The sequence below is a fragment of the Oncorhynchus nerka genome, linkage group LG22, assembly GCF_034236695.1.
Source record: "Oncorhynchus nerka isolate Pitt River linkage group LG22, Oner_Uvic_2.0, whole genome shotgun sequence".
NCBI classification, from domain to species: Eukaryota; Metazoa; Chordata; class Actinopteri; order Salmoniformes; family Salmonidae; genus Oncorhynchus; species Oncorhynchus nerka.
Window position 1 is genome coordinate 64,137,419 of NC_088417.1, and position 15,948 is coordinate 64,153,366.

Consider the following 15,948-nt stretch of genomic DNA (forward strand, 5'->3'; position numbering starts at 1 on the left):
CACTGAGCTGTAGTGAATGAACCGCATTCTCGCTTATCCAAGTGGGAAAGGGCAGTGTGGCGTCAATAGAGATTGCGTCATCTATGGATCTGTTGGGGCGGTATGCGAATTGGAGTAGGCCCAGGGTGTCTGGGATGACAGTATTTATGTGAGCCATGACCAGCCTTTCAAAGCATTTAATGGTTACAGTGCTACAGGGAGATAGTAATTTAGACAGGTTACCTTGGTATTTTTTTGGCACAGGGACTATGGTGGTCTGCTTGAAACATGCATGTATTACAGACGGGATCAGGGAGAGGTTGAAAATGTCAGTGAAGACACTTGCCAGCTGGTCAGCCCATGCTCTAAATACGTGTCCTGGTAATCTGTCTGCGGCCTTGGGAATGTTAACCTATTTAAAGGTTTTACTCACATCAGCTACGGAGAGCTTGATCACACAGTCATCTGGAACTGCTGGTGCTCTCACGCATGGTTCAATGTTGCTTGCCTCGAAGCCAGCATAGAAAGCATTTAGCTTGTCTGGTAGGCTCACGTCACTGGGCAGCTTGTGGCTGGGTTTCCCTTTGTAATCCGTAACAGTTTGCAAGCTCTGCCACATTCAATTATTTATTAATGAAGCCGGTGACTAATGTGGTAAACTCATCAATGCTATCTGATGAGTTCCGGGAAATACATTTGTCTGTGATAGTGAAACAGTCTTGTAGCTTGGTATTCACTTCACTTCTGCATTGAGCGTGTCACTGGTACTTGCTGTTTGAGTTTTTGCTTGTAAGCAGGAATCAGTAGGATAGAGTTATGATCAGATTTTCCAAATGGAGGGCGAGGGAGAGCTTTGTATGCGTCTCTGTGTGTGGAGTAAAGGTGATCGGATTACAGTTTTCCTGCATTATGTGGCTGGGAATTGTCAGGAGAGGTGGAGAATTGGAATGGTACCCCTAGCAGTTGGAGTGCAGTAACATTCATGTCATTCATTGTACTGTGTATATTTTCCCCTGACCCTACATGCATTCATCCATTCCAATTCAACAGTTAGCATACCAACAATGTGGAATATTTGGTTATATATGAGAGAGATGCATATTGAAGCTAGATCATCTTTATTATTAGGCTTATGATGAATAAAACACAGATAACTGCCAAGAAGCAGAGAGAGATGACATCCTGGCCAAATGTGGTCACAAAAATGTGATAAGTGCCAAGTTGTTGCACTGATGAATGACACAGATGAGCTTGGTTTCAATGACAGATCAGCAAATGATCCCAGGTCTGGGTCTCCATCCACATGTTTTCAGTTTAGGTTGCTTGGTTCATTTCATGGTAGTACTGCATTTGGCAACTTGAAACATTGGCACATTGTTTGCATAACATTAACAACCACAGAGACTGATAATTTTATACAGTCAAACACAAACTGTATTTGAACCTTGTTATAAAAACAAAAAATATACACGACTTACTATTAGCACAATACATCATAGCATTACAACAAATAATGCAGTATGTATTTTAAAGCAAGATATTACTCTTGTAAACTTAATAGTAGGGCACTGGTCTAGCTGTGCATTGTTTTTCAACTTTCCCATGCCATGAGCAGCCTAGACAACATTGGCCAGCTATGGGATCTGCAAAAGACATTCACTAGCCAGGGGAGAAACTTCAATAAGGTGCCTGGAACGTTCATAAAGTCAAATTTGCCTTTAATGCCGAAATAAATAAATAAAATGGGATTATTTTAACCCCAAACCATCCCTGCAATTGAATCTTAAAAGATTGAAGCCTCGATCTGTGACAGGCTCAATTGACATCCATCAGTAAGAAAGTGGGCAACTCTTAACACTTTTTGTCAATGACTCAACCTAGTCCTAGAATCACAGTTAAACAGAGGGAAAAGACAGTCACATTATCTAAGTCAAAACTCAAATTGTGTCAGAGACATCACATCAATAGCACAAAACAAGACTTAATCTTGATCTACCTGACGTACCTTCTTGTTTGTTATGTTTTAAAGCATTAAATGAGCCTATAATGGATCACCCCAGCCATCTGGACATACAGTATTGTGTTGTTATAATTGTATTACCTTCTGAAAACTATCAAAGTAATGGATTCACATACATTTTTGACAACAGAAATACAGGTGCTTGTACAAACAGTAAATTGCACATAATCCCTCTAAAACTAGAACTTGTAGCCTATTCTATGAAAATGTAATTAAAATGGACATATTATGACATCTGAAAATCTAATACATATTCACTAAATAACAACATGGGGAACAAGAAAGAAAACAGAACCCACGGAGGAGGTGACAATACTGTCACTGCAGTCCTTGATTAGAAATATTGTGTGGTTTCCTGGTTTAAACACCATGTAAGTGTAAGTGAAACAGTTGCCCTTAAGAAAAGGCACTTAAGCTGAATTTGTTTAAATCAGTAGAAATATGTCATATAAAATGATCTATGAAACTTGTGTGACTAATCTGTCATGCTGCAAAAGAAGATTATTCAATAATTTAATGGCAAATATCAGATAAATGTAAAGTATCGTAAAAATCTGCTAAATTGACAATAGCTTTTTATGTGTAAATTACCTTTAGCAGCACATTTCAATGTTCCATCTGCTATAGAAACCCCTTCAGAGACATACATTCTGGGGCAGTAGGGTCACCATCAGGAATTCTTTTTACAAAAAGAAGATGCATAATTTTCAACTGCAAGATAAACATTTCCATTAAAAAAAAGCAATATATCTTGGATCTCTCATGAGGCAACTGAAGTAAAATAACTTTGCCCATGCCCCTTTAACCTATTTGATTTTAAACTCTCTAGTTGACTTTGGTTCTCTCAAACTGGAATAGTAAAAAGAGAATGACTTTCCAAAGCCTTTCTGATCACAGACCGTATAGCAAAGAACATCTACATTTACTTGTGTCTCTAACCTAGAACTTCTAAAGGTTTATGGGAGAGTAAGTGACAGAAAATACCAGCATCAGTAACAAAAATAGACATTTACTCTTCATGTAGATGAGAAATATTTCATCAGCTTGCTAAATTGCATCCAGTTAATTTGTGAAGGCTTTCTCTCGCGACCATCAAAGTGGCTAACAGAGAAACGCAAAGCGTAGAAAACATAATAGCATAAATAGGAATTAAACCAAAGAGACAGACAACACTGTAATCACAATATGAGATTAACTTGACCCTTTTCTGAAAAACTTGATGGTCCACAAGCTTGGATGAGCACAAAAACTCCCAGAGTTTAACACAATAAAACAGCCAATGAGAGCCTAGGTTAATGCTGTTTATAAAAAAAGAAACAGAAAGAAAAAACATTGGTCACAACTATTCAATAAGGAAACAGAACAACAACTGTCCGACTCGCTCCTTTCTATAAACTCAGCACTTCATAGGTTTCAGTTCTTGAAAAGGGGGAATAACATTGACAACCCAATTTCTCTCTCAACCTGAGGGACCAGGAAGGAGATCAGTCAGCCTATTACAACACAAGTCCACCTCACAACAAAAAACACAGCGACAGACAGAAAGGGAGAGAGTTCTGTCTTCCCCTTACTTTACCACCATGTGATCTTGAACTCGTAGATTGGCCTCTTGCAGTAGTAGTGGTTGATGAGGTGTTTGTCGCAGACGCCGATGCATTGCTGGTCGGCAGTGATGCCGCGCTCCGCCAGGTCGCTGACAATGCAGTGGAGCAAGTCGTAAACATCCGCCACCGCCTCCCAGGGCCCGAACGACACGTCCACCTCACAGTGGTGTTCGAACAGTTTGGCCTCGCTCTCCGTGCGCTCAAAGCGCAGTGAGTTGAAGAGTGGCCGCTCGTACGGCGTGATGGGCATCTCCTCCTTGTACACGCAGATCTTCAGCTTGGCGAAGCGCGCCTTCCTCTGCATGGCCCGCAGCTTGGCGATCTCCACGATGCGCTCCAGATTATCTGGAAACAATACAAGGGATAACTTCACTCCAGTCCAAGCTTTTCCAAAATAGTTAATTGACACATTTCCATTTACTTCACACATTTCTACTTTATTATAGTCAATGCCACTTAAAAGGCCCAATGCAGCCATTTTTATCTCAACATCAAGTAATTTCTAGGTTCCATTCAAAAAGAAACAAAATTAGCTTTTTACCCCAAAACGATTTCTCAAGCAATAACTTTGCTAGGACTGTCTGGGAGTGGTCTGAGTGAGGGACTAATTGGAGTGGCCTAATGGGAGGGATACGTAACCTGAAAACTAGCGGTTATTGGTAGAGAGGTTTAAACGCTTTTTGTTATTAATTTATAGAGCTTGGTGATGGCACCAGGCAAGCCAAAACCCCACCCATGTAAAAACCTGCTGATTAGAAGGTCCTTTGTAAATTGTACACTACATGCCCAAAAGTATGTGTACACCTGCTCGACAAACATCTTATTCCAAAGTCATGGGCATTAACATGGAGTTGGTCCCCCCTCTGCTGCTATAACAGCCTCCACTCTTCTGGGAAAGCCTTCCACTAGATCAGGTATTCCCAAACTGGGGTACGCCAATGCCAAATAAAAATAAAGTTTTTTTCTCACCTGAGTAGCCTCGTTTCACTGCCAAAAATAAAATGAAACAATGTTCAGCGAAATAACAATGACAAATACAGGTAGCCTAGTCAAATAATTAGCAAGGCCCCTAAACTCTTGTGTATTTTCTGCATTATGCAATGATATTGACACATTTTAAAAAAAATGCGATACGGGCTTAAAGTTTTCTTCACTGACCATAATTTTCACTTGTCTGACCGCTTGCATGATGAGTATCTCACACGACTGGCCGATCTGAATGATGTTTTTTCTCACCTGAATGATCTGATTCTAGGATTACAGGGACTCTCTGCAACTATATTCAATGTGCGGGACAAAATTGAGGCTATGATTAAGAAGTTGGAGCTCTTTTCTGTCTGCATTAACAAGGACAACACACAGGTCTTTCCATCATTGTATGATTTTTTGTGTGCAAATGAACTCAAGCTTACGAACAATGTCAAATGTGATATAGCGAAGCACCTGAGTGAGTTGGGTGCGCAATTACGCAGGTACTTTACCGAAACGGACGACACAAACAACTGGATTCGTTATCCCTTTCATGCTCTGCCTCCAGTCCACTTAGCAATATCTGAACAAGAGAGCCTCATCGAAATTGCAACAAGCGGTTCGGTGAAAATTGAATTTAATCAGAAGCCACTGTCAGATTTCTGGATAGGGCTGCGCTCAGAGTTTCTTGCCTTGGCAAATCGCGCTGTTAAGACACTGATGCCCTTTGCAACCACGTACCTATGTGAGAGTGGATTCTCGGCCCTCACTAGCATGAAAACTAAATACGGGCAGACTGTGTGGAAAATTATTTAAGACTGAGACTCTCTCCAATACAACCCAACATTGCAGAGTTTTTATCATCCTTTCAAGCACACCCTTCTCATTAATCTGTGGTGAGTTATTCACCATTTTTAATGATTTTTTTTTATTTATTTCACCTTTATTTAACCAGGTAGGCAAGTTGAGAACAAGTTCTCATTTACAATTGCGACCTGGCCAAGATAAAGTAAAGCAGTTCGACACATACAACAACACAGAGTTACACATGGAGTAAATCAAACATAGTCAATAATACAGTAGGAAAATAAGTCTATATACAATGTGAGCAAATGAGGTGAGATAAGGGAGGTAAAGGCAAAATAAAGGCCATGGTGGCGAAGTAAATACAATATAGCAAGTAAAACACTGGAATGGTAGATTTGCAGTGGAAGAATGTGCAAAGTAGAGATAGAAATAATTGGGTGCAAAGGAGCAAAATAAATAAATACAGAAGGGGGAGCGGTAGTTGTTTGGGCTAAATTATAGATGGGCTATGTACAGGTGCAGTAAATAAGGTTTAATATGCAAGATGGCTAAATAAAGAGCAAAATTATTGATTATTATTATATTATTATTTGTGCCCTGGTCCTATAAGAGCTCTTTGTCACTTCCCACGAGCTGGGTTGTGACAAAAACACTCATTGTCATTGTACACTGTAGCGTTAAGATTTCCCTTCACTGGAACTAAGGGGCTGAGCCCGAACCATGAAAAACAGCCCCAGACCATTATTCCTCTTCCACCAAACTTTAGTTGGCACTATGCATTGGGGCAGGTAGCGGTTCTCCTGGCATCAGCCAAATCCAGGTTTGTGCGTTGGACTGCCAGATGGTGAAGCGTGATTCATCACTCCAGAGAACGCATTTCCACTGCTCCAGAGTCCAGACGGCGAGCTTTACACCACTCCAGCAGACGCTTGGTACGGTGATCTTAGGCTTGTGTGTGGCTGCTCGACCATGGAAACCCATTTCTTGAAGCTCCCGACGAACAGTTATTGTGGTTACATTGCTTCCAGAGTCAATTTGGAACTCGGTAGTGAGTTGTGCTCTCGCTCTCTGGCATCATCACGATGGCAGAGAGTGGGCGCCCATAGCCCCATTCATACAATTAGTCTGGGAGGATGAGGCTCAAAGAGAAAGTGCGATAGATAGGAATAGAAAGAAAGAAAGAGAAGCATCCGCGTAGGATTTATCACATGCTAGTCTCTCATCTGCCTGTCTGCCTGCTTCTATCTTGGCCTAACCCAGCCCCTGGTGGGAGACACATTGTCTGTTTCAAAGGCAGTATTCCACAGATTTCCTGTTTGAAAAAGCTAAGATGGGGATGAAGAGATAGATAATAGTTTCTATGAACCACCTGGGTGTAATGAGTTTATGGTGCCTCCTATTACACCCATAAAAATGCATTATAACATTTGCTAAGCATTCATAAAAGCATATATGAATTCATAACTGCATAGAACATATTCTAGTGTGTACACCCACTCTGTGCAGAGCGCTTTGGTGATGACAGTTCACTTCCTTATGTTTTAAAATACATTTTACCAAGACAAATTCGTTCTGAATCATTCAGTGGGGTCTTTCTCTAACATACACTACATGGCTAAAAGTATGTGGACACCTGCTCGTTGAACATCTCATTCCAAAATCATGGGCATTAATATGGAGTGGGTCCCCCCTTTGCTGCTATAACAGCCTCCACTCTTCTGGGAAGGCTTTCCATTAGATGTTGGAACATTCAGCCACAAGAGCATTAGTGGGTTTGAGGTCAGGGTTCTGTGCAGGCCAGTCAAGATCTTCCACACCAATCTCGACAAACCATTTCTGTATGGACCTTGCTTTGTACACGGGGCATTGTCATGCTGCAACAGGAAAGGGCCTTCCCCAACCTGTTACCACAAAGTTGGAAGCACAGAATCGTCTACAATGTCATTGTACGCTGTAGAGTTAAGATTTCCCTTCACTGGAACTAAGGGGCTGAGCCCGAACCATGATAAACAGCCCCAGACCATTATTCCTCTTCCACCTAACTTTACAGTGGGCACTATGCATTCGTGCAGGTAGCGTTCTCCAGACTGTCAGATGGTGAAGCGTGATTCATCACTCCAGAGAACGCATTTCCACTGCTCCAGAGTCCAGACGGCGAGCTTTACACCACTCCAGCCGACGCTTGGGATGGTGATCTTAGGCTTGTGTGTGGCTGCTCGACCATGGAAACCCATTTCTTGATGCTCCCGATGAACAGTTATTGTGGTGACATTGCTTCCAGAGGCAGTTTGGAACTCGGTAGTGAGTGGTGCAAACGAGGACAGACAATTTTTATGCACTTCTGCATTCGGCGGTCCCGTTCTGTGAGCTTGTGTGGCCTTTCACTTCGTGGCTGAGCCTTTGTGGCTCCGAGACGTTTCCACTTCACAATGTCAGCACTTAAAGTTGACAGAGGCAGCTGTAGCAGGACAGAAATTTGACGAACTGACTTGTTGGAGAGGTTGCATTCTATGACGATGCCACGTTGAAAGTCACTGAGCTCGTCAGTACAGGCTAATGTTTGTCTAAGGAGATTGCATGGCTGTGTGCTCAATTATATACATCTGTCAGCAACAGCTGTGGCTGAAATAGCTGAATCCACTAATTTGAAGAGGTGTCCCACATACTTTTAGCCATGTAGTGCATTTTCAACCAGCAACTATCAGGAAGTAACACTGATCACATTTTTTGACGCTTTTAAAGTGTTCGTTTCCTCAGCTGTTGTCCAATATGATACAACACAGGAAAACCGATTTTGACTGCACTGGGCCTTCACATGTAAGCAACCATATGCAATAGGGTTAGCGGGTGAACGTAAAGTGCCAGTTACCCTTGTAGTAGGGTAGGAGATCGAGGAAGGCCTGGCGGACTTTCTCGCCTGTGAGTGGCTGAGTGTCCTCCAAGCTGTCTAACAGTGGACCAATAGCATAGTACAGGGCCTCCCTATGTACCGCCCTCACATGATCCCTCTGAGGTAGCTCGCCCTCGCGCAGGAAGTTCAGGATGTCCCTATACAAGGAACATGCAAACAAACACGGGTTTGAGTTGAAATTGCATCCACCATCCTTCATCATCTGTTCATTCAACCTTGTCTAGACATGGATAGCCCACCTTACCATTTTGTCAGTCAACCTGTTAATGGTGCTTTCTTGTCAAAGGTGTTGCATAATAAGGGTCTGGCATGCTCACTCACTATTATTAACATGTAATAAGCATGTTTTGCTGCAGGCTATTTGAAGAGTGCTCACCTGAAATATGCTCCATCCCGGTCAATGAAGAAGCGACCTTCAGCATCACGTGGGATGTGTTTGCGTCCACTGAACATGGCGGCGAGCATGGTGTCTTCATAGCGCCTTAATGTGGACAGACGGGTGGTGAAGTAGGTGCCACCCACATTGAGAGAAATTACCTCAGGAAACTATGAGTGATTGGAAAAAAATCAGGACAGTGCATTATCCATTTTGGAAGGTCTGTGCATAAAATACAGTACATTTTATTTTGGTTTAAAAAAAAGCTGGATTCCATTAGATACCATAATCATGAATTCATTTGAAAAAAATAATACTTTTATATAACATCAGACCAATTTTACTAAACATTTAAAAATGTGACAAGTGCAAATACAGAACTCATCAACAATAAATAACTGTCATTTTCTTTTGTTTTCTTCTATTACATTTACATTTAAGTCATTTAGCAGACGCTCTTATCCAGAGCGACTTACAAATTGGTGCGTTCACCTTAAGACATCCAGTGGAACAGCCACTTTACAATAGTGCATCTAAATCTTTTAAGGGGGGTGAGAAGGATTACTTTATCCTATCCTAGGTATTCCTGAAAGAGGTGGGGTTTCAGGTGTCTCCGGAAGGTGGTGATTGACTCCGCTGTCCTGGCGTCGTGAGGGAGTTTGTTCCACCATTGGGGGGCCAGAGCAGCGAACAGTTTTGACTGGGCTGCGCGGGAACTGTACTTCCTCAGTGGTAGGGAGGCAAGCAGGCCAGAGGTGGATGAACGCAGTGCCCTTGTTTGGGTGTAGGGCCTGATCAGAGCCTGGAGGTACTGAGGTGCCGTTCCCCTCACAGCTCCGTAGGCAAGCACCATGGTCTTGTAGCGGATGCGAGCTTCAACTGGAAGCCAGTGGAGAGAGCGGAGGAGCGGGGTGACGTGAGAGAACTTGGGAAGGTTGAACACCAGATGGGCTGCGGCGTTCTGGATGAGTTGTAGGGGTTTAATGGCACAGGCAGGGAGCCCAGCCAACAGCGAGTTGCAGTAATCCAGACGGGAGATGACAAGTGCCTGGATTAGGACCTGCGCTGCTTCCTGTGTGAGGCAGGGTCGTACTCTGCGGATGTTGTAGAGCATGAACCTAATTTCTATCACCTCTAATCTTGGGGCTCCTGAGTTGCGCAGTGGTCTAAGGCACTGCATCTCAGTGATAGAGGCGTTATTAGTGTGCTAGTTCGATTCCAGGCTGTATCACAACTGGCCATGATTGGGAGTCCCATAGGGCGGCGCACAATTTGCCCAGCATCGTTCGGGTTAGGGTCGGCCGTCATTGTAAATAAGAATTTGTTCTTAACTGACTTGCCTAGTTAAATAAGGGTTAAATACGATTTAAAAAATATTCCTTTGCAGTTGCTTCACAGTAGCCAAATAAATAAATATGTACACACACACACATACATTATCAGTCAAAGTTTTGGATGCACCTACTCATTAAAGGGTTTTTCTTTATTAGTACTATTTTTTACATTGTAGAATAATAGTGAAAGAAATCAAAACTATGGAATTATGTAGTAACCAAAAAAGTGTTAAATCAAAATAGATTTTAGATTCTTCAAAGTAGCCACCTTTTGCCTTGATGACAGCTTTGCACACTCTTGGCATTCTCTCAACCAGCTTCACCTGGAATGCTTTTACAATAGTCTTTAACTTCTTGGTGACAGGGGGCAGTATTTTCACATCCGGATGAAATGCATGCCCATATTCAACTGCCTGCTACTCATCCCCAGATGATAAGATATGCATAGTATTAGTAGATTTGGGTAGAAAACACTCTGAAGTTTCTAAAACTGTTTGAATCATGTCTGTGAGTATAACAGAACTTATTTAGCAGGCGAAACCCTGAGGACAAACCATTCAGATGTTTTTTTTTTAGGTCACTCTCTTTTCAATGGGAATCCAGATTTCTAAGGGACCTTCTTGCAGTTCCTATCGCTTCCACTGGATGACAACAGTCTTTTGAAATTGGTTGAGGTTTTTCCTTTGTGTAATGAAGAAGTATGGCCATCTTGAACGAGGGTAACTTGAAGTGTACTGTTAGATAGAGGCGCGTCACCAGAAAGCTAGCTACAGTTTGTTTTCCTCCTGTATTGAACACAGATCATTCCATCCTCAATTTTATCGATTATTTACGTTAAAAAATACCTAAAGTTGTAACTTGAGATATTTTGTATTCACGTTGCTCAAGTTGAAACCGGTGTTTTTCCGGATCAAACGCGCCAAATAAATGGACATTTTGGATGTATATCGACGGAATTAATCGAACAAAAGGACCATTTGTGATGTTTATGGGACATATTGGAGTGCCAACAAAAAAAGCTTGTCAAAGGCATGAATTATATTTTCATTTCTGCGTTTTGTGTCGCACCTGCAGGGTTGAAATATGCTTCGCTCTCTTTGTTTACTATGGCGCTATCCTCAGATAATAGCATTGTTTGCTTTAGCCGAAAAGCCTTTTTGAAATCTGACATGTTGGCTGGATTCACAACAAGTGTAGCTTTAATTTGCTATCTTGCATGTGTGATTTCATGAAAGTTAGATTTTTATAGTAATTTATTTGAATTTGGCGCTCTGCATTTTCACTGGCTTTTGGCCAGGTCCCACATATCCCAGTGAGGTTAAGGAGTTCCCACATATGCCGAGCACTTGTTAGCTGCTTTCCTTCACTCTGCGGTCCAACTCATCCCAAACCATCTCAATTGGGTTGAGGCTGGGTTATTTGTGGAGGCCAGGTCATCTGGTGAAGCACTCCATCACTCTCCTTCTTGGTAAAATAGCCCTTACACAGCCTGGAGGTCAAATCAAATCAAATTTTATTTGTCACATACACATGGTTAGCAGATGTTAGTGCGAGTGTAGCGAAATGCTTGTGCTTCTAGTTCCGACAATGCAGTAATAACCAACAAGTAATCTAGCTAACAATTCCAAAACTACTACCTTATAGACACAAGTGTAAGGGGATAAAGAATATGTACATAAAGATATATGAATGAGTGATGGTACAGAGCGGCATAGGCAAGATACAGTAGATGGTATTGAGTGCAGTATATACATATGAGATGAGTATGTAAACAAAGTGGCATAGTTAAAGTGGCTAGTGATACATGTATTACATAAGGATGCAGTAGATGATATAGAGTACAGTATATACGTATACATATGAGATGAATAATGTAGGGTATGTAAACATTATATTAGGTAGCATTGTTTAAAGTGGCTAGTGATATATTTTACATAATTTCCCATCAATTCCCATTATTAAAGTGGCTGGAGTTGAGTCAGTGTGTTGGCAGCAGCCACTCAATGTTAGTGGTGGCTGTTTTTTAGTCTCTCGGTCCCAGCTTTGATGCACCTGTATTGACCTCGCCTTCTGGATGATAGCGGGGTGAACAGGCAGTGGCTCGGGTGGTTGTTGTCCTTGATGATCTTTATGGCCTTCCTGTGACATCGGGTGGTGTAGGTGTCCTGGAGGACAGGTAGTTTGCCCCCGGTGATGCGTTGTGCAGACCTCACTACCCTCTGGAGAGCCTTACGGTTGTGGGCGGAGCAGTTGCCGTACCAGGCGGTGATACAGCCCGACAGGATGCTCTCGATTGTGCATCTGTAGAAGTTTGTGAGTGCTTTTGGTGACAAGCCGAATTTCTTCAGCCTCCTGAGGTTGAAGAGGCGCTGCTGCGCCTTCTTCACGATGCTGTCTGTGTGGGTGGACCAATTCAGTTTGTCTGTGATGTGTATGCCGAGGAACTTAAAACTTGCTACCCTCTCCACTACTGTTCCATCAATGTGGATAGGGGGGTGTTCCCTCTGCTGTTTTCTGAAGTCCACAATCATCTCCTTAGTTTTGTTGATGTTGAGTGAGGTTATTTTCCTGACACCACACTCCGAGGGCCCTCACCTCCTCCCTGTAGGCCATCTCGTCGTTGTTGGTAATCAAGCCTACCACTGTTGTGTCGTCCGCAAACTTGATGATTGAGTTGGAGGCGTGTGTGGCCACGCAGTCGTGGGTGAACAGGGAGTACAGGAGAGGGCTCAGAACGCACCCTTGTGGGGCCCCAGTGTTGAGGATCAGCGGGGTGGAGATGTTGTTGCCTACCCTCACCTCCTGTTGAAAAACAAATGATAGTCCCAATAAGCGCAAACCAGATGGGAGGGCGTATCGCTGCAGAATGCTGTGGTAGCCATGCTGGTTAAGTGTGCCTTTAATCCTAAATAAATCACTGACTGTCACCAGCAAAGCGCCCCCACACAATTACAGATCCTGCTCCATTCTTCACAGTGGGAACCACACATGAGGAGAACATCCGTTCACCTACTCTGCGTCTCACAAATATACAGCGGTTGGAACCAAAAATCTCAAAATTGGACTCATCAGACTAATGGACAGATTTCCACTGGTCTAATGTCCATTGCTCGTGTTTCTTTACCCAAGGAAGTCTCTTATTATTGGTGTCCTTTAGTGGTGGTTTCTTTGCAGCAATTCAACCATGATGGCCTGATTCACACAGTCTCCTCTGAACAGTTGATGTTGAGATGTGTCTGTTACATGAACTCTGTGAAGCATTTATTTGGGCTGCAATTTCTGAGGCTGGCAAATCTAATGAACGTATCCTCTGCAGCAGAGGTAACTCTAGGTCTTCCTTTCCTGTGACAGTCCTCATGAGAACCAGTTTCATCATAGCACTTGATGGTTTTTGCGACTGCACTTGAAGTAACTTTCAAAATTCTTGAAATGTTCCGGATTGACTGACCTTCATGTCTTAAAGTAATGATGGACTGTCATTTCTCTTTGCTCATTTGATTTGTTATTGCCATAATATGGACTTGGTCTTTTACAAAATAGGGCTATGTTCTGCATACCACCCTTACCTTGTCACAACACAACTAATTGTCTCAAATGCATTAAGAAGCAAAGAGATTCCACAAATGAACTTTTAAGAAGGCACACCTGTTAATTGAAATGCATTCCAGGTGACTACCTCATGAAGCTGGTTGAGAAAATGCCAAGTGTGTGCAAAGAAATACCCTTGAATGAGTAGGTGTGTCTAAACAAATAAAACCCACAAACTACCTACCTACACATAGCTATCAAGTAGACATCTCAAATAAGTGTTATTAAAAAGATAAAAATGTATTAAAATACTTAAAACCAATACAAATAAAGTTGTTCAGTATGCATCTACATATAAATTTAAGCAATAAGGGAGGGTGTGTGGTATATGGCGAATATACCACGGCTAAGGGCGGTTCTTACGCACGACGCATCGCGGAGTGCCTGGACACAGCCCTTAGCCATGGTATCAGCAATAAGAGGATGGGATTACTGCTAAGGATATTATAATCACAAGGCAGATATCGACCAGACATATTGGGCCCATCATCAAAAGTGACAGTCATTAAACATGACACTGTCGGCAAGGGTTTCCCTTCACACGATTAAAGATCAATCCCAGTGAGGGGCTGTCACAGAAAACAAGAGCCAATTGGGCTATCCCTCTATGTGGGTGGTGAACCAATCATGGTAAAGACAACACCGGAAGAAGAAATACATGGGCAGCGTTCAGTATGTTTTTACGTTCTGGAACGTTCAACTTAACGGAAACAGTGCTGTACTGAAGACCAGTTGAAAAACAGGGCAGGGTTGGGTTGTGGAACGCTGTAAGCATGGCCACTGGCCTTTAAATAAGTAACTCATTGCTTCAAGCCACACCTCCCCACACATCAAACGGTAGCAAACGTATCTCAAAGTCTGTTCAAGAACGTACAATAATGTTTTGGGGAAACTTGTCTTCAGTACAAACGCAACGTAGCAAGCGTTCAAACTAACTGAACGTACCTACGTTGCCCGTGGAGACGGATCCATATAATTTACAGTTTCTTTCTGATCAATGCTGAATTGTACAGAAAATGTGCAAAGAGAGATTCTCACAGATAGCGACGTTTATATAGCCATTGAACTCACATCCTAATTAAGCACCTTTAGCTACAAATGTCACTGGATAAACAACAACAAACGCCCATCTCCTCACCTCAGGAGATGGCGATGCGTTTAACGTGCTGCTGAGAGACTTGCCCAGATTTAGGTTCGGTGCGGATAGCTTTCGGAAATCACCCTTCACAGAGCCTGCACTAGACATTGCATCGCCTGGTTTTCCAGGCTCACTAGCGGCCGAAAAAAACACCATTACTCTCGAATGAGGGAGTGCTCGCCTCTCCTTAACCGTGAAGGAGCCACGGGTAAAGGGCTGGACATGTTGAAAGAGAGCGGCGGTCGTTCTCCATTGGAAGCCTCGTCAGATCCATACTGCTGCATGCACACACACCAGGTCTGTGAGTGGCCAGTGCATCCGGTGAACTCAAATCAATCACCAAGGATAAAGCACCATCCACGTTTGATTGTAAGGGATGACAGGACAACACTGTAATCAACCTAGGGGTGGTACGTGTCAGCTGATAGGTACATTTACAGTATGGTACGAGAGAATAATCCCCTTTACCTACTTTGCGTGTACTCTCATTAACGCCCTCTAGCTGACATATTGCAATAAGGCAGCTTGGAGTAGAAATGTCTCCAGGGAGAAGAAACACGTTACGCACGACGAGAACCTCAAACTGTTACGCCAACTGAGCGAGTTCTGTACAATAGCCTATGGGTTGCTTAGCCTACGTTTAATTCGTAGTTTATATACTTCCAAGTATTCCGATTATGCGTATGTTACACTGAAAATGAGACTAACAAATGAAAACCGTGATTTTAAACCGACAAAAACAACACACCTTTCAAGATTGTAAATGCATAATAAACTCAATATAACATTTGCGCCCTCTAGATAGCACGACAAAGTTCTGTTATAATGTAACCTAAATCAGGCGTGATAATATGCTCTATATCCCTCAAACTCAACTGTTGACCTCGAAGCCAGTTCCACTGCATTTTTCATCGTTCCCCTCTAATCAGGGACTGATTTAGACCCGGGACATCAGGTGTGTGAAATTATTTATCAGGTAGAACAGAATGCCAGCAGGCTGCTGACCTCGTAGGGTTATGCCGCGTTCAAAACCTTCGGGGAACTTGGAAAAATACGAGGTCAAATTATGACTTCAGTGATCTTCAGGTCGCAGCACTAGAAAGAGGCCCAAGTTCCCGAGTTGGAATTCCGATTTGGATGACCGTTCAAATCATTTTTTTCCCCAGTCGAAGCTTGTTTTTTCCCCAGAGTTCGCTGTTTTGAACGCACGGAACTTTGAGAT

The 15,948-nt window shown here is 42.7% G+C and overlaps 1 pseudogene; it reads right to left on the reverse strand.

Annotated features, from left to right (window-relative positions):
• Nucleotides 1–1,080: 1,080 nt before the first annotated feature.
• Nucleotides 1,081–15,468, reverse strand: LOC115105483 (BTB/POZ domain-containing protein KCTD7-like; annotated as a pseudogene).
• Between the last annotated feature and the right edge of the window lie 480 nt (nucleotides 15,469–15,948).